Here is a 25,392-nt window from a genome sequence, read left to right on the forward strand (position 1 = left end):
ACTCGTTCAGCTTCATGTCTTTAGCATCCAGATAATGCATTATCAGTTGCATGTCTTAGACTTGAGATGTCACGCTCTTGGAATCCATCATCTTGAAATCCAGAGACCGTCCGACGATGAATTTCTTCAATCCAACTTTTTCGATTTTGTATTTCTTTTCAAGTGATTCTCACATAGATTTTGCTATTTTTATCGAATAATTCACGTTATATAACGCGGTGTCCAATGCGTTGAGAACATAGTTGCGGCATAAGAAATCTTCGTGCATCCACATATCGCATGCAGCCTTATTATCGGGCTTTCCTTCCGTAGCAGCTGGCGGGTCTTCATGCAGAAACCGTACGAGGTTTAGCGTTGTCAGGTAGAACAACATCTTTTGCTACCATCATTTGAAGTCGGTTCCGTTGAACTTCTTCGGATTTTCTCTGTGTGGAATGTCGGTCGAACCGTTGTTGATCCCAGCCATCAGTTTACACGATTAGAATTCGTCTTAAAATTGTTGGGATCTTTGTATTGGTGCAATCTGAGCGCGGGCAGAATGACGGTTGATGCAGTGATGATGAAGGGTCCCACCCCATTGCCACAGTGGAGGTCAAAGTCAAGGTGGTCAACGTGTAGATGGCATCAGTCGATCTAGCGAAGCATGCCCCGACCGGGTAAAGGGCTCCGACCCGCCATCGCCTTCGACACGGGGAGCATTCAAACAACCGACGCTCAAGAGAGAATGATGTGCAGAAGCCGAGCCGAGGGGTTATCCCACTCGACCAGACAACAAAGCCTGACATTGGCAGAGTGCAACTTCGGTCGAGCGGCTACCCCGCTCAGCCTGACAATAGGACTTGACAGTGGCAGAGTGGAGCTTCGTTCAAGTAGATAAGGAGTATCGAGGTTCTGGCCGACCAGATGGGGCACCAAAGCGGCGAATAGATGACCGGGCGGCCAACCCGCTCGGCCTGGTGGTACAGTACGTTGATATCCCTCAACATCCTTTTGGGAGTTGATGTCGCTGACACTGGGTATGGGCCGCTAGAAGATCGTACGGCGGAAGCTTCCACTGTCATTTCAGAGATATGCTTGACCTGTTAAAGTACTGTGTCAGGGACACTTTACTGATAAGTCTTTTTAGAGAAAGCTTTGAGAAGCGTGCTCGCCTTGGGAAGCATGCACGTGTGCTACCGGAGCTCTATATAAGGGGGGGGGGGGGTCCAAGCATCAGCGGAGGTATGCGATATTCACTGTTTGTGATATAGCTCTTGTTGCTCCGCTTCATTCCTCATCGTCGGTGACTGACTTGAGCGTCGGAGGGTCAATGTCGGGGATGCCTTCCCTGGATCGGCACTGACGTAGTCTGTGTTGCAGGTCCGCGCGGAGTCCATAGGAGGTCAGCGTGAGCGTCACATCCCCAGCTTTCGGTCTCTTCAACTTTCGAATAGGATCATATTTGATGTCGTCTATGGGAACATCACTTGCATATGAGTCGAGAAGATGGAGGACGCTGGACGGCTCACCACTGTGACACTCACTCAGGAGGAGCTTGAGATGCTCGTTCAAGCCCGAGCAGTAAAAATGATCGAGCAACAACAACAACTGATAGGCAAGCGCCACAGCTTGCAACATCGACAGCCGGCAGATGAGCGGGGCCGGAAGATCGAGTGGAGCAAATCTCCGTGTGGGGATAGAACTGAAGGTCAACCGGTACATAGGGGAAGAGCCGCCAGCGCCGATCCCCTTCTATCGAGCTTTGTTCCAAACTCCCTCGGACATAGCCCAAGCGCATCAGGAGTAGGGATCATCTTCAGACGATGCTCCCGTTCGGGATGCAAGGAAAGGTAAGGCACCCCAAAGTAACACGTCTCCCGAATGGATCAACCAACAATTCTCAAAGGAGATCTTACAAGATCCTCTGCCCTGACACTACACCCCACTGGCGATCGGGACGTACAATGGATCGACCGATCCGGACGATCACTTGGATCAGTTTGACAATGAAACCGCGCTGCACCATTATACAGACAGAGTGAAGTGCAGAGTCTTTCTCACAACGTTCTCTGGATCGGCGCAGTGTTGGTTCTGAAGACTACCGAACGACTCAATACGGAGCTTCAAAGACTTTCGAGCCGCATTCCAACACCATTTCGCCAGCAGCCGACGCTACCAGAAGACGAGCGCCAGCCTCTTTGCCCTGAAGCAAGGGCCCAAGGAAGTGCTCCGAGCATACATACAGCGCTTCAACCAAGTGGCCATGGACATCCCCTCAGTCTCGTCCGAGATAATGATGAACACCTTCACCCAGGGGCTCGCCGAGGGAGATTTTTTCCAGTCACTCATCAGGAAGCTGCCCAGGGACTTCGACCACATGCTTAAGAAGGCCAACGAATACATCAATGTGGAAGAAGCCCAAGCGGCTAGAAGAAATGAGGCATCGACTGAACATTCGACGTCGACTGAGTGTTGATCATCAAGCAGCCATCAGCCACCCAAGGGTCGAGGGTTGAAGGAGCACGGACACACCAGGAGATCAGGACGCATGCCTTACAGTACGTGGCTTCCAGTCAGCCGAAGGCGTCAAATGGCAAGGAATGGACGCTGATGTTTTGTTCATTCCACCAGTCGGTAACCCACAACACGCGGGATTGTTGCAGACTGACACCAATCATCAGCCGACTAGCCCCAAGAGGGTACCGCCGCCGATCACCTTCTCTCGATCGGCGGCAGAGACATAGATCCGTTGAGCGGCGGGAGACAGAAGGGCGCCCGAACACCATCACCAACATCAGTGAAGGGATGATGTTGATCCCTCTCGAGCCCCGGTCGAGCAAAATAGACCATTTGCTCCAGAAGAAGAAAATAGTAATAATGCTTCCTGAGGAGAGATAGGCATGATAGCCGGAGGACCGACCAACGATGACTCCAACGAACCAAAAAGTCATACTCTCGGCGGTTGGAGATCCACATCATGGGATGCAGTAAGGAGAAGGCCAAAGGGCCCCAGATCAGCTCTGGCTCTAGTGACTTGGAGGGGGTGGAGATCCCCCACGATGACGCGTTGATCATCCGAACGGTAATCGCTAACTACACAATTCATCGAACTTTTGTTGATACAGGGAGTTCAATGAACATTATTTTCAAGAAGGCATTCGATCAGTTGCAAATTGATCGAAGTGAGCTACTGCCCATGACGACCCCGCTGTGCGGCTTCACGGGGAACGAAGTATTGCCGCTCAGACAAGCCTGCTTGGCCATCTCGCTTGGAGAAGAGCCACAGAGGAGAAACAGGACCACCAACTTCATCATGGTGGACACGTCGTCGACCTATAATGTCATATTGGGTTGACCAGCTCTCAATGAGTTTCGGGTGATAGTATCTACTAATTGCCAGAAAATCAAGTTCCCGGTGGACGACCGGGTGGACGAAGTCAAGGGCGATCAGCTAGCCGCTCGACGATGCTACGTTGAGATGGTCAAGTCCGAGGTTAAGAGCACTCGAAAAACTCTGCGGCTGGAAATACGATCACTAAAATACCCCCTACCTTGGTATACGAAGAAAAGGAGGAGGTCCATATCCCCCCTAGCCGATTGGAGGCAACAACCTTCATCACCGCATCAACGGTATACCACCATTTTGGTTGAGTTGAGGCTAAAGTTAGACTCTATCTCTTTAAGACGAATTTGCCTCGCACACGGTGCTCACGGAACACAGCAATTATCTCCCAAAATACAATGACTTTATCTTGCGATAGTAGCACTGCAAATTGCAAGACCTCCGAACCGAAGAAGGCTTCTCGAACTTTCCAATGCAAGTATGGAATGCAATGCTTGCTTTGCTTGGAAGGAATTGAGTGAGTGAAATGAGGATGTGAGGGACTTTATTTATACTAAATGAAGGGGTATAAGAACCTCTTAGTTCAATTAGATCTCATCCATCCATTTTAAATTGGATGATATAGATCACATCCTTTTCTAAGAGGCACACTACCTTTTCATAAGATGTCACCCTTTAACTATCCAAAATGCACTTAAACGTTTTAATTTCTCATTTATAATTTCTAACATTTTTTGTTTTTTGGTCTAACATGTCTTGCAAGAAATTAAAGCTGCAAGTTTGATAGAAAAAGAATTTCCAGGCATCCCGAAAGGGTCCAAGCGCCTGGATTAGGCCGAACCCAACCACACATGCAGTTGAGCCGGCACACTCCGATTGTTCATCTCACGTCAGAGTCCAGGCGCCCAGGGCTAGTCCAGGTGCCCAGGATTGGATATAGACAAGATGGATAGAGTATCGCCGAGGTACAGCCACGTCGACGGTTCAATCATAGTACATTCGAAAATAGGTCAATAAATTTACATAAAAATATTATTTCCGAAACTACTCCTATGCATGATAATTTAGAGAATAATTTTTACAATAAATTAGATAATATCATGCATGATAAATTAGATTTAAATTTTTAGAATAATTTTGTTCATTCAAAATTTAATTTAATTAATAAAAATATTCATATGAAAAATTTAAATTCTTATAATTATGATAATTCAAAATTAAATTTAATTAATAAAAATATTAATATTAAAAATTCAAATCTTAATCAAGATAATTCTAGAAATATTTTGACAAATTCAAATATTAATAATGATCAAGATAAACTTAATAACTTAAACTTGAATTCTAACAATTTTAATCCTAAAAATTTAATATTAAATCTTAAAAGTTTAGAAATAATTAAAATTATTAAAAACTCAACTAAAGAAAATGACCAAGTCAATATCGATGAAATTGATAAAATACTTAATAAAATATTTAATTCAACAAATCTAAAAAAATATTTTAAAAGTTAATCTAAAAAAATTAAATCGAAGTACTAAAATTAATTCAAATTATGATCTTAAAAATTTTAATAACTTAGAATTAAATAATAAATTAATTAATCAAGATAATTCTAAAAATAATTTGATGAACTCTAATCCTAAAAATTTGAAATTAAATATAAAAAATTTAGAAGATAAACCTCAAATCTTAACAACATGAATTCTGATCTTGATCATAACTTTATAAATAATAATTCTAAAAATTCATACAATAATTCTAAAAATTTAATTAATAATTCTGATAATTTAAATAATAATTCAAAAATTTTGATTATTAATTCTAGGAATTTAATAAATAATTCTGAAAATAATACTTCTGAAAATTTAATTATTAACTCTGATAATTTAATTAATAAATCTAAAAATTTAGATAAATTAATTAATAAAAATATTAAAAATTTGGAAATAAATAACAAGATAAATTCCAACTTTAAACTTAAAAAATCAGAAATATTTAGACAAATAAAGGGACAAATTAATTTAGAACTAGATAAAATTACATAAAATTTTAATAAATTTTTTAATCTATTTGATTAAGATAATTCAAATTCCATTTTAATTAACATTTCAACTAAACAAGATAAACTTAATTTGAATAAATCAAAGTTAGTTAATAATTTAGGATTAAATGTTAAGTTAATTAATGATCAATATAATCTTAAAGATACAAATTCAAAAGATATAAATTCTAATCTTAATGATTTAAATCTTAAAAATTCAATATTAAAACTCAAAAATCCAGAAATCAAATCTATAAATTTTAAGAATACTAATTCAAATATTAATGTTAAAAATTTAAATATAATTAATTATAATAAAATGCCCTTTAATTATGAAATAATAAATAATTCAAGTATTAAAAATTTAAAATTAAATCTTAAAAATTTAAAATTAAATCTTAAAAATTTAGGAAATAAAAATTTAAATATTAATAATTATAATTTAATTAAAAAAATTTAAACCTATTCAATTAGAATAATGTGTCATTTAATTATGAAACAATGAATAATAAATTTAAATATAAAAATTCTAGATATAGAATCTACTAATTTTTACAAAGTAAACCAAAATTAATAATAATAATAATTAATAATAATAATAATAATAATAAAAATAAAAATAAATAAAAGTTCATTAAATTCAAATCTAATGATAAACTCTAACTTAAATACAATAAATTTGAAATTAAATCTTAAAAATTCAGGTATAATTATTAAAAAAAATATTCAACAATCAAGATAAAACTAATCTTGTGGTTTAACTAACCAAGATAAAATTTTAATTAATAATTAAAATAAATCCAAATATAATTTGATTAATTCTTATCTTATGAATACAATAATTCAAAATTAGCATCAAAAAATTTAAAAATTTAGAAGACAAAAGTTTAAATTTTAATTATAATTTAAATACATTAACTCTTTATAATAAAGCTATAAATTCAAGATTAAAATTTGAAATTAATTTCAATAAACCAACAAGTTTTAAGAAGTATAAATTCAAAAATTATATCAAAATTAATTATGAAACTAATTAATAAATCTTACTCAATGAAACAATTTAAAAAAATAAAATGTGTTAAAGTGGGTTGACACATTCTAGAGTTTACACGAAATGTATCAAATCAAGAATTTAATGCATCCTTAGAAATCAACTATAAATTGTTTGACTTGTTTGACACATGCATACTTGCCATGTATATGCATTATTAAATGTTAATTTATCGATAAATGTCATGTCATTTATACTAGTATTTTTGCTTAATCTAGAATGATTAAGGATTTAGGTTTGATCGATACTTGATTAGTTAGACCAAGGGTTCTCAGAAAGAAAATTAAATATTTAATTTCTTTAAAAGACTTTGTCTAGAAGTGGTTGTTATTCCAATACCCAAGAATGCCTCTGCCTCGCCACAGTCTGGAACTCGATTATTGAAATGAATATTTAAACAACTAACTATCAAACCTTAGTCTAACTCAAGTGTAAATGAATCATTAGATTTCAATTTAAATTTTAAATCAGATAAAATTGAAAAAACATCTCACAAAACTCATAAGGGTATCCTGATTAATTGTGTTGAAATAATTAGAATGGGTGAGATGATAAAGATTATTAAATTAAAAATATTTTGAAAAAGTTTTAAAAATTCATAGATAATTTTCTAAAAATTATTTTCAAAATAGTGATTTAACATAATAATATTTTAATGAATTTCATGCTTGATTGGGTGTATTTATATATAAATTTTTAAAAAAATCTATATACTTGCAAAATATTGATTGTTGACAAATACTTAAAAACCCACATCCCAAAGTCAAAATTAGAATCTAGTCCCCTAGACACTTAGGTAGACTTTGTCAACAAGGATAACCAGGGTATGCTAGGTTAAGGGAAGGTATTTTGGAAAATTTTAAAGAAATGTGTTTGAAAAATATTTTGAAAAATTATTTTTGTGAAAAATATTTGAAAAAATCTAGCGTTTGAAAAATTAATTTTATGAAAATATTTTAAAAATCTATAAAATCTTTTAAAAATCACTTTGAAAAATTATCTTTTAAAAAATATATTTGAACTGTTCTTTTAATTTTGATCAACACCTAGATACATAAGTAGTTTTCCTTATGGTTAACAAGGAGTCATAAGGATGTGTCAAGATAAGGGGGAGTCTTTATAAAAAGATCAATATAAGTTTTATAATTCTTTAAAACTATGTTTGAAAACTTTTTGACAATTATTTTTTAATTGCAATTTTAAAGTGATATTTTCAAAAATGATCCTATTTAAAAAATAATGTTTGAAAACAAATGCTTTCACAAAGATTTCTCAAAGTATTTTTTAAATTGTTAGTACAAACAAGGGAACCTTAGGTAATCTTTTTGATGTATCTCAAAGGGGGAGAGTAACCTTAAGTTTAAAAATATTTTGACTCCCAACTTGGGTATAAAACCCCTAAAGACCAAATATCTAACTTAAGAAAATTGCCAAACATCAAAAATGAGAGATTGTTGGTGCAATTAGCCTTAAGAGTTTTGATATTTGACAATATATCTAAGTCTGGTTAGTTTGACCAAGGGTTTATCCAAACAAGACTTAATGTTTGGAAGAGAGAAGTCTAGTTAGGACTAGATGACTAGCAAAAGTCCTAACTTAGGCAAGAGTGAGTCTTAGTGAGTGAAGCTAGGCAGTGGAAATCCTAGGGGAGGTAACCTTAGGTGGTGAAATCCTAGTGAATGAAGTTAGGCCCTAGTGAGTGAAGCTAGGTGGTGAAAATCCTAGGGGGAAGTAACCTTAGGTGGTAGAAGTCCTGGTGAGTAAAGCTAGACAATAAAAATCCTAGGGGGAGGTAACCCTAGATAATGGTAAAGTTTTGGATACTGTCTAAGTATAAAGCCTAGTATGTCGAGTAGACTTATAGGAGTGCAGCTTGATCCTAAGGGATTGACCCTTAGGTGGTAGACTTGGAGGAGGGACCTCCAAGTAAAGGGTAAGTCTATTGGATTAGGTAAACTTACAAATATAGGCTAGGTTGTCGGTTTGTATTTGCATGGTTGTTTTGTAGGAATATAGAGCTAGAAGCAAAAAACAGAGAGAAGACAAACACAAATGTTGGATCGTGGAAGCCACTAGAGGGGGGTGAATAGCGATCGAGAAATTCGAATCGAGTATGCAGCGGAAAAATAAATGACACAATGCTAACACAAATTAATTTTACTTAGTTCGGAGCCTTTGTCGACTCCTACTCCAAGGCCCGCACTTGTTGAGTGCTTTCGTTGGGCAATTCACTTGCAGTTCACAAAAGATTACAGAGATAAGTACAAGAATTCTTTAAAGGAAATACCGACAAACAATTGAAAATAAACTTGACCCGCAAGTTGTCGGAGAAGTTTTGCAGTGTAGCAAGAGCATTTTGGAAGCAGCGCGCACGAGAGCAATCATGGAAAGAAGTTGTTGTATCCAGCTCTAGAGGTAGGCTCCTTTTATAGGAGTGCTCCGGGCGCCCGGACCGTGACGTTGGCCCAGCCAATCAGAGCCCTCCATGTCTGCGACGAGATAGAATTTACCTTCCGGGCGCTCGGACTCTGGGCACCTGGACCACCATTTTTCGAAAAACTCATTTTCCTGCAAGAAAATGTTAGTCCAAAGCAAAATAAAAGTTATACTATCCTGCTAAACAAAGTGTTAGTTCAATTACAGTCAAGAGTAGATAGAGTAATTAGATTTTGTCTAATCGAGACCAGAATCTAGTCACGATCTCAACTTAGACTTTCGAAATGGATCTAAGTTGGATCGATGCCTAAATTCCCTAACTAGGAACACATCCTCACCAAGTCACTTCCCTCCAGTGATGTACCTTAACTTACCTGCCAGACATCCAGTCATCCCGTCGACCTGTTTGGACTTTGTGCTAGCTATCAAGTCATCCCGTCGACCTAGCTGGACTTCATGCTAGACATCCGGTCAGCCCGTCGACCTGTCTGGACTACGTGCCAACTATTAGGTCAGTCCGTCGACCTAGCTGGGTTTCGTGCTAGCTATCCAGTTGGCCCGTCGACCTAACTAGACTTCGTGCTAGCTATCCGATTGGCCTGTTGACCTAGTTGGGCTTCATGATAGCTATCCGATCGGCCTGTTGACCTAGATGGGCTTCATGATAGCTATCTGATCGGCCCGTCGACCTAACCGAGCTTCGTGCCAGATATCCGATCAGCCCGTCAACCTATTTGGACTTCTCCTGCACACTTAATCAAAGTGTTAGATCACAACGAAACTTGAGTTAGACCATTAGTTCTAACTGGACCAATAACAAATGGATGAACCAGACTTGACTCGAGTCGAACCGGACCCAAACCGGTTCAATAGACCGAACCAGCAGTTTGGTAGACTGACTGGGCTTGGTCCAAGTTGTGAAATATTGATATGGAAGATGATGTGGTAAAAGATCCGATTTATATTTATGATTTAGATGAGGATAAAGATAAGTCAGATGATGTGGATAGAGATAAGGCTTGATTCATATATTGCTTTATCTAGATATGCTTCATCTAGATAAAAGTTGATCCAGATAAGAATCTGATCCAACTCTATAAAAGGAGATGAAGGTTCTACGTTCAAGACATCTTTTTTTCTACTACTCATATTTTGTGTGCTCAAAAGGAAGGCTACGACGTGAAGCTTTGCTACCAGGGAAGCACTAGGAAGGATGCGCTACGCTTAGGACTTCTAGATCGGTTTAGCAAAGTTTTTGTTTGTATTTCTTTTATTACAAGCTATATTTACTTTATCATTCTTTTATGCTTGTATTTGATAAACTATAAGATGGATTTCTCCGCTTCCAGAAAGTTTTCGAAAATAAGACCACTAGTGGACTCGTGCTTGAGTACGTAGGCCTTGGACGTATTGACCTTGGGGGGTTGGGAACCAAGTAAATTCCGTAACTATTATTTTTCCCGTACTTCATTTTATATTCCACTGCTACTAACTACTTTGATAGAAAGAGTAGACTAAATCAAAAAGAAAGTGACAAGTCAAGATTCACCCCCCTCTCGACCACACCAATCCTATAGTCCTTTTTTAGGAAAGCTTTGGAAAACGTGCTAATACTTTGACATGCGTGCATAATGCAATAGTTGTTAGGATCCTTCGTACGGCTAGAGAGGGGGGTGTGAATAGCCAACCCCAATCTTTCGCGTTTCTTCCTACGATTAGGTTAGTGCAGCGGAAATACAACGTAGAAAGAAAACATGAGAAGAAAGACAAACCATATAACGAGGTTCGGAGATGAACTCCTACTCCTCGGCGTGTCCGTAAGGTGGACGAAGCCTACCAATCCGTCGGTGGATGAGTCCCCAGAAACCCGGCTAATAGATACTCCTTATGGGTGGAGAAACCTCACCACAATCTTTGCAACAGCAATAGGAGTACAAATAGGAACAAGAAAACAAGAACAGAAATGTAAACAACACTTGCTTGCCTTCTTGAAGTCAGCAGGAACCCTGGTGAAGCAGCAGCTTCTCGGATCCAAGCCTAGCTAGAAAACCAGCAACAGGAAGAAGCTCACGCGAAGCTTTAGCACCCAACGAGCTCAACAAAGCTCAGCAGGAAGAAGAAGCAGAAGCTTCAGGCAGGAGAGAACTTCCAGAAGGAAGAAGAAGTAGCTAAAGGAAGGAGACAGCGAAGAAGACGGAGAACCCGTTGCTCTCAACGGCTATACTTGGACCGATCAGGCTCCACCCTGATCGGTCCGAGGCCTCCCTGATCGGTCTTGGGGACCGATCAGGACCTATGCTGATCGGTCCCCAAACCGATCAGCACTCTTCACAGAGAACTCGCCCAACTCTCTGATCGTCTCCTGATCGGTCTGTGGATCGATCAGGGTGCATGTGGATCGGTCCACAGACCGATCCCCTCCTTTTCTCTTTACCTTCTGTTCGCTTTCTGATCGGTCTGCAGACCGATCAGAAGAACCTCAGTAAGCCACTGATCGTTATCTGATCGGTCACCAGACCGATCAGATACCCAGCGTATCGCTGGATCGATCCACTGATCGATCCAGAGCTTGGGTTTTGCCCAAACCAAGTTCCAAGTCTTCCAAACCAATATCCGGTCAACCTTGACCTATTGGTATCTCATGCTTAGCATCTGGTCACTCTCTTGACCTGCTAAGACTCCCTACCAAGTGTCCGGTCAATCCCTTTGACCCACTTGGACTTTTCTCTTCGTGTCAAGTATCCGGTCACTCCCTTGACCTACTTGACCTTCTCAACACCAGATGTCCGATCACCCTTGATCCATCTGGATTTTTCCTTGCCCGGCTTCACTCACCAGGACTTTCACCTAGCTTCACTCACTAGGGTTTTTACCTGGCTTCACTCACCAGGATTTCCAATCTGCCCGGCTTCACTCATCAGGACTTTCTAACTGCCTGGCTTCACTCACCAGGACTTTCCCACTGCCTGGCTTCACTCACCAGGACTTCCACTTTCACCTAGCTTCACTCACTAGGATTTTCACCTGGCTTCACTCACCAGGACTTTCCACACTGCCTAACATCCTAGTTAGAACTTTCCCACTGCCTGGCTTCACTCACCAGGACTTTCCACACTGCCTAACATCCCAGTTAGGACTTTCCCACTTGCCAAGCTCCCTGCTTGGACTTTTCCCGTGCCAAGCTCCCTGCTTGGACTTTTCCAGTGCCAAGTCTACATACTTGGACTTTTTGCGTGCCAAGCTCCCTGCTTGGACTTTCCCAGTGCCAAGTCTCCATACTTGGACTTTTCAGGTCAACCAGGTCAATCCTTGACCTAGGGTTGGACCAATAAACTCCCAACCATCTATTCTTGTCTCACATCAAGAATAGAACTCTCTCACGAGTGTCAAACATCAACATGCAACTCAACTAGGTCAACCTTGACCTAAGGTTGCACCGACAATCTTCCCAAGTCAAACATCAAAATACAACTCGAGTCAAGTCACCTCGAGTCGGGTCAACCAGGTCAACCTTGACCTAAGGTTGCACCAACAATAGTGACACTATAAAAGGGGTTTCCATCCACAGGAGGAGGTATGCAACGCTTCATATTTACACATGCTCTTTGCTACAGTTTGAGGCCACTATTTTCTTCTCCTAAATAAATTACTGACTTGAGTTTCGAAGGACAATACCGGGGACCCCTTCCCTGGCCCGACACTAACGCTCCTTGTGTTGCAGGACAGTGCGAAGTGTTCATCCAGTCAACAATAGATCCACGTCCCCAGCTCACCGCCTTCACCGATTTCAGATAGGATCATATTTGACACCATCTTTAGGAATCTCACTTGCATCTGAATGTAAAGATGGAGGGAAAACTCACCACAGTGACATTAACCCAGAAGAGTTGGAGATGTTGATAAACACTTGAGCTGCAAAGATGGTGCAACAACAACAACAAGCAGTAGTCGAGTGTAGAACACTGAATGACCCGCCCATATATGTGACCAGCCAACAAGTTAAGCATGGGGGCCGAGCTAAAGGTCCCACCGGGCGCCAACAAAACCACCAGCTGACGAGCGCTTTCCAGCAAGCACCGATCCAATCAACTAGCTTGCCATCAGTGCCCAATGCACTGATCCCATACCATAGAGCATTATTCAGAATGCCTTCAGAAGAGTATGACCTAGCGGAAAGGACATAAGAATCATCCTCTAAAAATGCGCCTGCTCGGGATGCTCTTAGGGGCAAAACACACTAAACTGGCGATTCTCCCGAGTGAGTAAATTTATAGTTTTCCAAAGAAATTCTAGATGACTAGTTGCCCACTCATTTTTGACCTTTGTCGATCGAAGAATATGGAGGATCGACTGATCCCGAGGATCATTTACTCAAGTTTGACAATATCACCACACTCTACTAGTATATAATGGAGTAAAATGCAGAGTGTTTCTCACCACCTTGTCGGATTCAGTGTAGAGATGGTTCAAATGACCATCTTCAGAGTCCATCAGCTGCTTCAAAGACTTCCTAGCGGCTTTCCTTCAGCACTTTGCTAGCAATCGTCGTTATCAGAAAATGACAGTGAATCTATTTTCACTTAAGCAGGGGTCCAAGTAAGCATTGAGGTCTTATATTAAGAGATTCAACCAAGTGGTCATAAACGTCCCATCAGCCACTCAGGAAATTTTGGTAAGAGCCTTTTCACAAGGACTTACAGATAATGATTTCTTTCGATCTCTCATTAGAAAACCTCTAAGGAATTTTAATCATATGAGTGGACGGGCTACAAAATACATCAACGTGGAGGAATCACAGTTAGTTCAGAAGAAAGAAGTGATCCCTGAGCCTGTTGCTATTCACGATCGCCGAGCAGCCAACAGTAATGTGCTCCCAAAAGAGCTCTAAGCGGGCTCTCAACAACAACATCAGGAGTCTCGACCGCATGCGGTTTAGCACGTGGAAGTGCCGACAGTGGACTTTGATGTTTTGTTCTTACCATTGCTCAGAGACTCACGACATGAAGGATTGCTACCACTTTAACCCAAGGCCGCATCGACTGGCCCCTCAAGAATTTCACTGGCGATCTCCTTCTCTTAATCGTCAATATCATCATTGATCGAGCGACCCCAAGGTCAGGACAATATACTGGCTGAGCAGAACCAGCAATAGTCCCAGTAAAGAGACAATCAAAGGCCCGCCCTGTCATCGACTGAGCGGCCAAGACACCTATCAAATTGGGAGGAAGAAAATCACTGTAATGTCGCTTGGGGTGACATCAACATGATAGAAGGTGGTCCGACCGACGATGACTCCAATTGGACCAGGAAATCACATGCACGAAGCCTAGAGATCCATGCAGTCGTGTGCAACAAGGAGAAGGCTCAAGGACCAGAAATTAGTTTTAGTCCTTGAGATTTAGAGGGAGTGGAAATCTCCCATGATGACACCTTAATTATTAAGTCAGTAATTGTTAACTATAATATTCATCGGACCTTTGTTGACACATGTAGCTTGGTCAACATAATTTTTAAGAAGGCGTTCGATCAACTTCAAATAGAAAAAAGTGAACTCCATCCCATAATGACTCCGTATATGGTTTCACTGGTAATGAGGTGTTGCTGAACAACCAAGTTCGTCTAGCTATATCTCTTGGAGAGGAGTCACTCATGAGGACTCGCCGGATAAATTTCATAGTGGTGGGCGCGTCCCCCGCCTATAATGTGATACTTGGCCGACTGTCGCTCAACAAGTTTCGAGCCGCCATCTCCACCTTCTGCCAGAAGATCAAATTTTTGGTGGATGACTCGATCAACGAGGTTAGGGGTGACTAGCTAGTAGCACACAAATGTTATGTGAAAATTGTAAGAGCTAAGTCATGGGCCACCCGGAAAGCTCAACGGTTTGAGGTCAACGCTTATGGATCGAGAAGAAGCGATTGAGGGGAGGTGAATATTGCTCATAAAACCTTTTCTTTTATTAAAAGAAACAAAAAAAAGTAAAGCAGTGGGAAAAAGAAAGATTAATAAAGATGACTTAGGTGGTTACTGTTGGTGCAGTAAGGATCAGACGATTGCACCTATGTTTTGATAATGACAAAGAGTTCAAAGTTAAGTTGTCTTGTTATTTAACAAGTGTAATTGAGCTTGCAAGAAAGTCCTAAGTGTTCTTAGGTAAAAGTCCTAGTGGATGTTAGACAGGTGGAAAACCCTAGGGGGAGGTAACTCTAGGTCCTAGTGTTGGGATCTAGCGCGCTAAACACATGAAAAAGCAACGAAAATTAACTAGATCCTCTATCCAGCAGATCCATGTGAAGGGAAGAAACATTGTTAAAAATAATCTATACTAAGTTACATGATAGGATTATACCCTTGATGCATGCACATGATCTCCCGACAGCTCGGATCTCAACACGATCACACGTTCGTGCCTCTACGGTATCCACACGAACAAGCCTTGCCTTCGTTTGTCTCACAAACTCACAAGATGGAGATGGAAATCACTCAAGGTTGTGCTAGCAATCACAATGGTGATTTCGGCCAAGAGAGAGAAGGAGGAGGAAGAAGAAGACCAAAGACTTTTCACCTTCTCATCTTATGAAAAATATCATCCAAAATGATATATATATCCATCTCATGAATACCAAAGGGTTTTGCCCTTTCATCTTCCAATCCAATGACTCAAAATTAACTATTCAATTCAATCGTTCAATTTTCACCATTTAAATTCTTGGTGAACTCGAGTTCACCCAATGAGTCTAACTCATTGATTCTCATGAAATTTTGAATTCAATGAATCAACATTTTATTTATTCGAATTGACTCAATGAGTTTAGTTTGAATTGGACTTAATCCAATAATTAGATTCAATTGAGTTTTACTCAATAAGTCCAATTCAGATTAGACTTAATCCAATGAACCCATCTCCATATCTACTTGTTCTTTGTGTGTGACCCAATAGGTTCTCGTAACATTGGCAATGTACCCAAATCAACATTTAGATATATAAGCAATGAGTGACATCTAGCAAGGCATCATTGCTACCCAAGTGATGAGAAAGTCGAGATCCGACCTAACCTGTCCGTGGCTATTATCTTGTATGACTTGGTCCCTCTATCCTTGATATCTAGATTGATCAATGAGGCATAGACCGTGTCATTCTCTTATCAACCTTTGTGTTTCTTGATCTCTAGGTAGACACACTCAATCAAATAAGCTCAATATCTCATATTGACTGATTTACGCATGACCATGCTTTCTTGTGTCCTACTAATCAAAGGACCCACAGATATCACTTTCGTCATATGAAAGGGATAGATCTCATCTATATCACTCACATCCCCCGCAGAATTCATTCATACCCAGTGATCAACTTTATTATCCACCTTGTTACAGATGACGTTTGACGATACCAAAGTATACAACTCCTTATGTAGGGAAACCGTAGTGACTTCAGGTCTAAGGAATATTCATACCAATAGTCACATGAGAATGTTTATGACACTCATATAACGATTCATGAAACATTCTTATGACGGGTCATTCAGTATATATTCTCTAATATATATACCCATGTGTCAACCTGATATCTCATATCCATGACTTGTGAGATTAAGTCATCCGTTGACCTACATGCTACTCTCAACGCATTAATATTGTCCTTGTATATTAATATTTGAGTAGGAATAGTTAAGAGTAGTGTTCTATGTATATCTACAATATCTCACTATCAATTCAACCAATTGATATGCTGTAGATAAGAACCTACTACCCAATGACATTATTATACTTATTCAATCGACACTGAACTGAAATAAATATAATAACAAACTTTGCCCTTTATTAATAGTAAAATATATGATACAAAAATAAGCCCTTTACAATCATCTTATAATTGGTACTAGGGCTAATATTAACACCTAGGGGGTGGCAATCCTAGGTTTGGGAAAACCCTAGGGGGGAGGTAACCCTAAGTTCTAGGGGGTGGTAACCCTAGGTTATGGAAAACCCTAAGGGAAGGTAACCCTAGGTCCTAGGGGTGGTAACCCTAGGTGGAAAGTCTTGGCGGGTCATGTACTTTGGGCGAAATCCTAGAGTCAGGGACTCTAGGTGAAAATCCTAGTGGTCGCAGACCAGGTGAAAATCTGGACGGGTCGTGGAGTGGACGTCTAGCATGAAAACCTAAAGTCTCGGGCGCTGAGCAAAAGTCTAGTCGGTTTGGAGGACCGGTCTAGCAAAAGGTAAACTCTCCTGAGAGGAGTAGGTGAGAACGTGTTCCTCGAAGAGGAAACAATAGGCGTTGATTAGACCTAGGGTTTCTAGAGGAAATCCGAAAGTTAGAACCAGACAGTTTGATGACTGTCAAAATAGATTTTACTTCACATGTTATCTACCTGTTTTCTAATGTCTGTTTTTTTACAGGGAACTAATATATTGCAGGTTGAAGAGTCAGGCTTGATCGGTCGACCGAATCTTTGGATTGATTGACCGAACCACTGAGTGACCGGATCAGATTATAGCTCATGGTGAAGTGTTGACCAAGGGATTGGTCAACCTAATAGGGAGGTTCAGTCAACCGAACAAGGAGGTTCAGTCGACCGAATGTGGATTATCTTCGGACCGGGTTGATCAGATCAGATAAATCAGAGATCATCGGCGAGATTGGTCAATCGAACGCAGGGATCGATCGACCAAATGAAGACTCTTATCCGTGCAGAAGCATGTGGACGAGAAGCTAGGTAGGTTCAGAGGGTTCAGTCGACCAAACTCCTGGATCGGTCGAACGATCAGCTTTGAGTCAAAGACTGATCCCGAGATCAGTGGATCTGGATCAGGTCTAGCTCGACAATAAAAGGAGGGTCAACTAGTAGCTTCAGATAACACTACAATAATTCCAAGATCAAGAATGAACAACTGCTGCTCTTTGCTACACTACTCCGACAATCGACGAACGACTTTTATTTCTAGTATTGTCGGTAACTTTATTAGATTGTAATTATACTTAATATCTATACTTATTTTTGAATCTATAGTGATTGCTCAATGTAAGCGATCAACGATCGTGAGCCATAGAGTAGTAGTCGTCACAGGCTTCGAACCAAGTAACCAAAAGTGTTACCGATTGTTCTCTTGTTTCTTTCTATCTTCCGTTGCGTTTACTTTGTGTTTTCCAAAATGAGTGAAAAAGCCATGAGTGCTATTCACCCCCCCTAGCACATCATCGATCCTACAGTTACTTGCTTTAAAGTCTATATCGACTCCTACTCCAAGATCTGCGATTCTTGATTGCACTGATGGATAATTCACTATAACTCTTTTTTTTTGAAACATTCGAAAAGAAGTAATTTGTACAAATGAAAAGTATAAGATAGTAACAACTTACTATCTTATTTGAAATTAAGTACAATGTAATCTAAATGAAAGAATACCGAAAAGAATAGCGATGATGATCGTCAACACTTTGTCAGAGCAGTAGCTTGCTTGAAGATGAGTAGCAAAGCAGCACAAATGAGAGCTTTAGCACACAGTGAATTAGAATTCAATTGTTTGCCTCAGAACTTGAGTTCCCTTTTATAAGCATTGTTTGGTCGACCGAAAAGCTATTCGGTCGACCTATTGGTTGACTGAACACCTTGTTTTCCTTCTTCGTCAAAACTCGATCTTCATACATTTATAAACATTAATTGATTAGTCAACCAATCACCTTGTTCGGTAGATCGAACAGTATAGTTTCCCTATTCTCCGAGATTCGCTATTAATTCCCCATTAAAGCTTTAATTGTTCGGTCTACTAATCCCTAGGTTCGGTCGACCGATTGATCTGGCTTCCATTTTTTGCTTTGGCATAATCTTATCACTGTTTTGTAACAACCGGTCAGTCTACCAATCAAGCCAGTTCCTACAAAATAGATTTAAACAAAAATATTCCTATAAAATAAAGTTAGGACAGTAATGTTGGTGCGGGAAGCATCCGACGATCGAACCTGTGTTCTGATTATGTCAAAGGGTTCAAAGTTAAGTTGTTTTGTTATCTGATATGTTTATTGAGATTGAAGGAAAGTCCTAAATGTACTTAGGCAAAAGTCCTAGCTGCGTTTAGGTAGGTAGAAAACCCTAGGGGGTGGTAACCCTGGGTCCTAGGGGGTGGTAACCCTAGGTAAGGAAAATTCCTAGCTGAGGTTAGGCAAAGGGAAAACCCTAGGGGGTGGTAACCCTAGGTGGAAAACCTTGGCGGGTCGAGATCTTTGGGCAAAAGTCCAAGAGTCGGATACTCTAGGTGAAAAGTCCTGGTGTCGTGAACCAGGTGAAAGTCTGCGCGGGTCGTGGAGCGGACGCCCAGCAGAAAGACCTGAAGACTCTAGCACTGAGCAAAAGTCCAGTCGGTCTGGACGACCGGACTGGTAACAAGTATACTCTCCTGAGTGGAGTAGGTGAGGACGCGTTCCCTGCTGAGGGAACAGTAGACGTCGATTCTACCTAGGGGTTTCGATCGAAAATTCGAAGTCAGAACCAAATAGTCCGGTGACTATCAAACATCTTTTTATATTCATTATTATGTACTAACTTTGTATTGTAGGGTATTTTTCGGACTAATATATCTTGCAGGGACAAAGAAGCAAACTTTACCTCGGATGAACAGTACTTGAGGCACCCTCCATGGAGCTTGAAGGCGCCTTGGGTGCAAGGTAGAAGGAGTGCGCGCAGCGAAGACGAAGGTACCCTCAAGGAGTGTTGAGGTGCTTCAGACGACGTTAGAGGCTCCCTTAAGGGAGATGGAGGCTCCTTCAAGAGGATAGGCTGCGAAGGAGTCAAAGTTCATCCTCACTGCGAATTTGCCGCTGATGGAGGCGCCCTCAAGGGTGTTGAAGGCGCCCTCAATGGCCTTTATCAGGAGGTCACAACCAGCAGCTGAATCAAAAAAAGTTCTAAGCGATCGTACAACTGTTTGCTGCTAACAAGACGTTTCGGCTGAGCCATAACACGACCCCGACGACCCGGAGCTGCGAATTTCAAATTCCTGTTGTCGGTATAATTTTTTAGTGCATTTAAATTGTAATACCTGATTGCACTATTTTCTGAAATTATAGTTATTGCTGATGTGCGTAGATTATATACTCTTTTATGCATGTTTTTACGCACATTTACATACTTTGAGCATGCTTGATCTATGCATTTGTATACTTCCAGCTTTCCTTTTAGTATATTTACTCTTTTGGTTCGGAGATCTGCTTTTTGTGCATTTACTGTACGCAGGAGTCGATTTGGTGAAGAATTTACATCTTTGGGCAAGCCTTGGAGGAAACAAAGGGAGAAAGCACCAGGCCGTGTACCTCACACGGCCCTGCATTGGTATGGAGCTCGGGCCGTGTGGGGTTTTGGCACCAGCAGAAGAGGAAGATGACATGGCCGTGTGAACCTCACACGGCCGTGCCAAGATTTGAAGCCAACCAGAGCAGAAGCCTTACATGGCCGTGTGGATCTACACAGCCGTGTGAGGTTTCCAGAGACCAAGCAGGCTGTGGCTGTGTGCACCACACTAAGCAGGCTGTGGTCGTGTGCACCACACGGCCGTGTATCATTTCCAGAGAGCAGAAGGGTTCTGGCCGTGTGGAGTCACACGGCCGTGCAGGTTAGGCAGAGAGGAAACTGGACATGGCCGTGTGAATCTCACACGACCGTGTCACGGGGTCGTGTGGCGCCCGAATCCCTCCTCTATTTAAACCCTCCTTCATGATTTGAAAAGGGATCTCTCCCCCTTTGGGAGAAAGCAAGATTTGGTGGTTTCCTCCCATTCTTGGGAGGATTTCTGGGCGATTCTAAGGGAGATCTCGACGATTCCGGCTTCGGAGCGAGGATTGGATCCGAAGACAAGGCTTCTTCGTAGATAAGTTTTCTCTTCTCCCCTCTTCTTGTTTTCTTGGATTGGGGATTCAAGGAATGCTTGTAATCTCTATTCTTTCCTGTTTTCTTCCTCGATTCATGGAGTAGATCTTGTATTCTAGGAATAAGGGAGTATTTGTATGATGGATTGATGTAATCTCTTATGGATTTGCCATTTTCTTGTTTCAATGACATTATCTTGCTTGTATCAATTAGATCTTGAATGATTGATGTTGGTTTGTGCTTAATTCTCATTCTTGATTGATTGTTTGGATTTCTTATGGACTTGGTAAAGATAAACTCTCACTCGATCATCCGAGGGATCCACGTGACAGGTGCAAGCCCGTGTAAGGACGTTTGAGAGATAATCTTGAAGAGGAAATAGGAATATTCAAGAGAGTAGGATGGATTCTATGATTAGCTTCTTGTATCTTTATAGATTAATAAATTGTGGGCTTCTATGTTGATATCCGAGGAAGGCATAGTAATAGGTGCGCTTCTGTGTAAGGACAACGTAGGTTCATGTCTCATTAATCCTATTTAGATACATTTCTTAGTCCTTAGCCGGTTGTCTATTGCAAGAGGGAACCGGCAACTTTCTACATGTTTGGCAATTGAGGAATAAGAATTGGTGAACCATTTACATTCAAGAAATCTTACAAAGAAACCGAAACTCCTAGAATCTCCCTTTATCATAATCCAAAACACTAAACTCTTGTTTATTGATCTCTAATATTAGATTTGTTTACCTTTACTTTGCTTTTGAAACGATTGGATAGTTGTTTAGCTAATTCGCATTGAGACATTTCTAGTGCTTATTCCAGTCCCTGTGGATACGATAATCTTTTATATTACTTGCGACATTTCCGTACACTTGCGGAGCGTAACAAGTTTTTGGCGCCGTTGCCGGGGACTGCGCTATAACATTAGGAATTATCAATTGAGCTAGACTAAACATAACATTTGTTTTCCTTTCATATTGTATAGTTGTAACTAATCATTAGATTTCTATTTTTTTACTTTCTTGTATAACTTTCACTTCTTGCTAATTCTTTGTGTACAAATTCAATTCTGCATTTTTGATTCTTTTATTTTTCTTTTTTGTTGAATTGTCAATTGTTATCTTATTCTTGTGTATGCGAAGATCTAACTTTGCAGGGGAAGTCTTTCCTTTTGACCCTGAGATTGACAGAACTTTCCATAAAAGAAGAATTTTGCAGAGGCAAATCGAAGAACAAGAATATCTAAACATGGTGTGCAAGTCACTAGGAGATTATGGAGCTCCGAAGTCTGCAAAACAAATGGGAGCAATTGTTTACCCTAACATACAAGCAAGAAATTTTATACTCAAACCATCTTTTGTTTCCATGGTTCAGAAAACTCAGTTTGGAGGATTAGAGATTGAAAATCCTTATTCCCATTTGATGGAGTTTTATAGATATTGTTGTACTTTGAAATATGAAGAAGTTTCATCTGATATTATTCAGCTGCTTGCTTTTCCTTTTAGTCTGAAGGGTGCTGCAAAAAGATGGTACAATTCTTTAAAGTCTCAAAGTATCAGAACATGGGATGAGTTAGAGCAAAAATTCCTTGACCAATATTTCCCTCCAAGGAAAACTACTTATTTGAGAAGTCAAATTTTAAATTTTAAGCAATTGGATGGAGAAAAATTGTACCAAGCCTGGGAAAGATATTCTTCTCTTCTGCAGTTATGTCCACATCATGGAATTGAGAAATGGTTAATTATGCATTTGTTCTATGTTGGGCTTTCTTTCTCAAATAAGAATCAACTGGATTTAGCATCTGGAGGATCATTTTTGAAAAAAAGTCTAGAAGAAACTTTTGAGATAGTTGGCAGAATCACGCAAAATTCCAATGATTGGGCAGAGCAAGATAGTTCATTCTTGACAATGGATATCATTAGAGGAAAGGATGATGTTGAAAAAGGGCTTATCTTGAATCAAAGTGATTTCCAAACATTATTTCCTTGGTGTTGTGCATCATTATCAAAAACATTTGGTGAAAAAGTATTTTCAACAGAAAAGGGGGTATGTCTTGGTGATCATAAGGAGGAAGATCTGTCTTTAGACAATGAAGAGTTGTTAGAAGAAAGCTTGGCTGAGGAGGAGACTATGTTGATAGAACAAGAGCCAGTTTTTCCAGAAATAGTACCACTTCAACTTGAACTTAAACCATTACCCCCAAATCTTAAGTATGAATTTCTTGGGCCGAATTCTACTTATCCAGTTATAATTAGTGCTCAGTTAAATGAGTTTGAAACAAGGAGACTGTTGGATGAGTTAAGGTTGCATAGAAAGGCCATTGGATATACAATAGATAATATAAAAGGGATTAGTCCATCTCTCTGTATGCATAGAATTTTACTTGAAGAGGGGTACAAGAACTCAATTGGGCATCAAAGGAGACTAAATCCAAATTTAAAAGAGGTAGTAAAGAAGGAAGTGATTAAACTACTTGATGCGGGGATTATTTACCCAATTTCGGATAGTGCATGGGTGAGTCCAGTCCACGTGGTTCCAAAAGAATGACTGTTATCAAGAATGAAGAAGATAAGCTAATTTCAACACGAACAGTGACGGGGTGGCGAATGTGCATTGATTATCAGAAGTTGAATAAAGAAACAAGGAAGGATCATTTCCCTTTACCATTTATTGATGAAATGCTTGAAAGATTGGCTAAACATTCTTATTTTTGTTACTTGGACGGATATTCTGGTTTTTTTCAAATTCCGATTCATCCTCAAGACCAGGAGAAGAATACTTTTACTTGTCCTTATGGTACCTTTGCCTATCGTCGGATGCCATTTGGGCTTTGTAATGCTCCAGCCACTTTTCAGAGGTGCATGATGGCAGTTTTTTCAGATTTAATAGAGAAAATTATGGAGGTTTTCATGGATGACTTCTCAGTTTATGGGAATGACTTTGATTCTTGTTTGTCAAATCTTTCTACTGTTCTAAAAAGGTGTGAAGATACAAACCTAGTGTTGAACTGGGAAAAATGTCATTTTATGGTTAAGGAAGGGATAGTTTTGGGGCATAAAATTTCAGAGCGTGGTATTGAGGTAGATCCAGCAAAAGTGGAAGTAATAGACAAATTACTCCCACCCAATAATATAAAAGGAGTTAGGAGTTTTTTAGGACATGCTGGCTTCTATAGACGCTTTATTAAGGACTTTTCAAAGATTTCCAAGCCATTAACTAATCTGTTGATTAAAGATGTTGAGTTTTGTTTTGATAGCGAATGTATTGAAGCCTTCAATAAAATTAAGAGTGCTCTTACAACAGCTCCAGTCATTCAAGCACCTGATTGGGATCTTCCTTTTGAAATAATGTGTGATGCTAGTAATTTTGCTGTAGGAGCAGTTTTGGGACAGCGAAGAAATAAGATTTTGCATGCGATCCATTATGCAAGTAAAACACTTGATGCAGCCCAAGTAAACTATTCTACTACGGAAAAAGAATTATTGGCAGTGGTATTTGCTATCGATAAATTCAGATCTTATCTAGTGGGATCAAGAGTAATAGTATATACTGATCATGCAGCTATCCGGTATCTACTTGGAAAGAAGGACGCTAAACCTAGATTAATCAGGTGGATTTTACTTTTGCAAGAGTTCAACCTTGAGATTAGGGATAAGAAAGGAGCTAAAAATGCAGTAGCGGATCATTTGTCTAGAATATCTCAAAAGTCAGAAAATGAGGTGGATGTTGATTTGCCTATTGATGACATATTCCCGGATGAACACTTACTAGCCTTATCAAGTGTGAAAACTCCTTGGTATGCAGATTTTGTGAATTTCCTTGCTAGTGGAGTGTTACCTCCGGATTTTTCTCATCAACAAAGGAAAAAGTTTTTTTCAGAAGTTAAGAATTATGTTTGGGATGAACCTCTCCTGTACAAGAAATGCAATGATGTGATTTATCGAAGATGTATACCTGAAGAAGAGGTTAGAGATATCTTGTTTCATTGCCATTCTTCGTCCTATGGAGGACATCTGGGTAGTTCAAAAACGATTACGAAGATTCTTCAAGCAGGATTTTATTGGCCAACCTTATTCAAGGATGCTAAGTTGTTTGTTCAATCCTGTGACCAATGTCAGAGAACTGGGAATATAACTAGAAGAAATGAAACGATGTTAAATTACATTCTTGAGGTTGAGTTATTTGATGTTTGGGGAATTGATTTCATGGGACCTTTCCCTCTTTCATATGGGAATAGGTATATTCTTGTGGCAGTAGATTATGTGTCCAAATGGGTAGAAGCTGTGGCATCTCCTACGTGCGATGCGAGAACAGTTATCAAATTATTTAGGAGTATTATCTTTCCAAGATTTGGGGTGCCAAAGGCAGTCATTAGTGATGGAGGATCACATTTTATAGAGAAACAGTTTGAAAACTTACTTAGAAGATATGGAGTGAAGCATAAAGTAGCAACACCTTATCATCCTCAGACTAACGGGCAAGCTGAGATATCTAACCGAGAAATTAAGTCCATATTGGAAAAGACCGTATCTACTTCAAGGAAGGATTGGGCGTTGAAACTAGATGATGCTTTATGGGCTTATCGAACTACTTATAAAACTCCTATAGGGATGACCCCATTTCGATTAGTTTATGGTAAGTCTTGCCATCTTCCAGTTGAACTAGAACATAAGGCTTAT

The sequence above is a fragment of the Zingiber officinale genome, chromosome 7B (assembly GCF_018446385.1).
Source record: "Zingiber officinale cultivar Zhangliang chromosome 7B, Zo_v1.1, whole genome shotgun sequence".
NCBI lineage: Eukaryota > Viridiplantae > Streptophyta > Magnoliopsida > Zingiberales > Zingiberaceae > Zingiber > Zingiber officinale.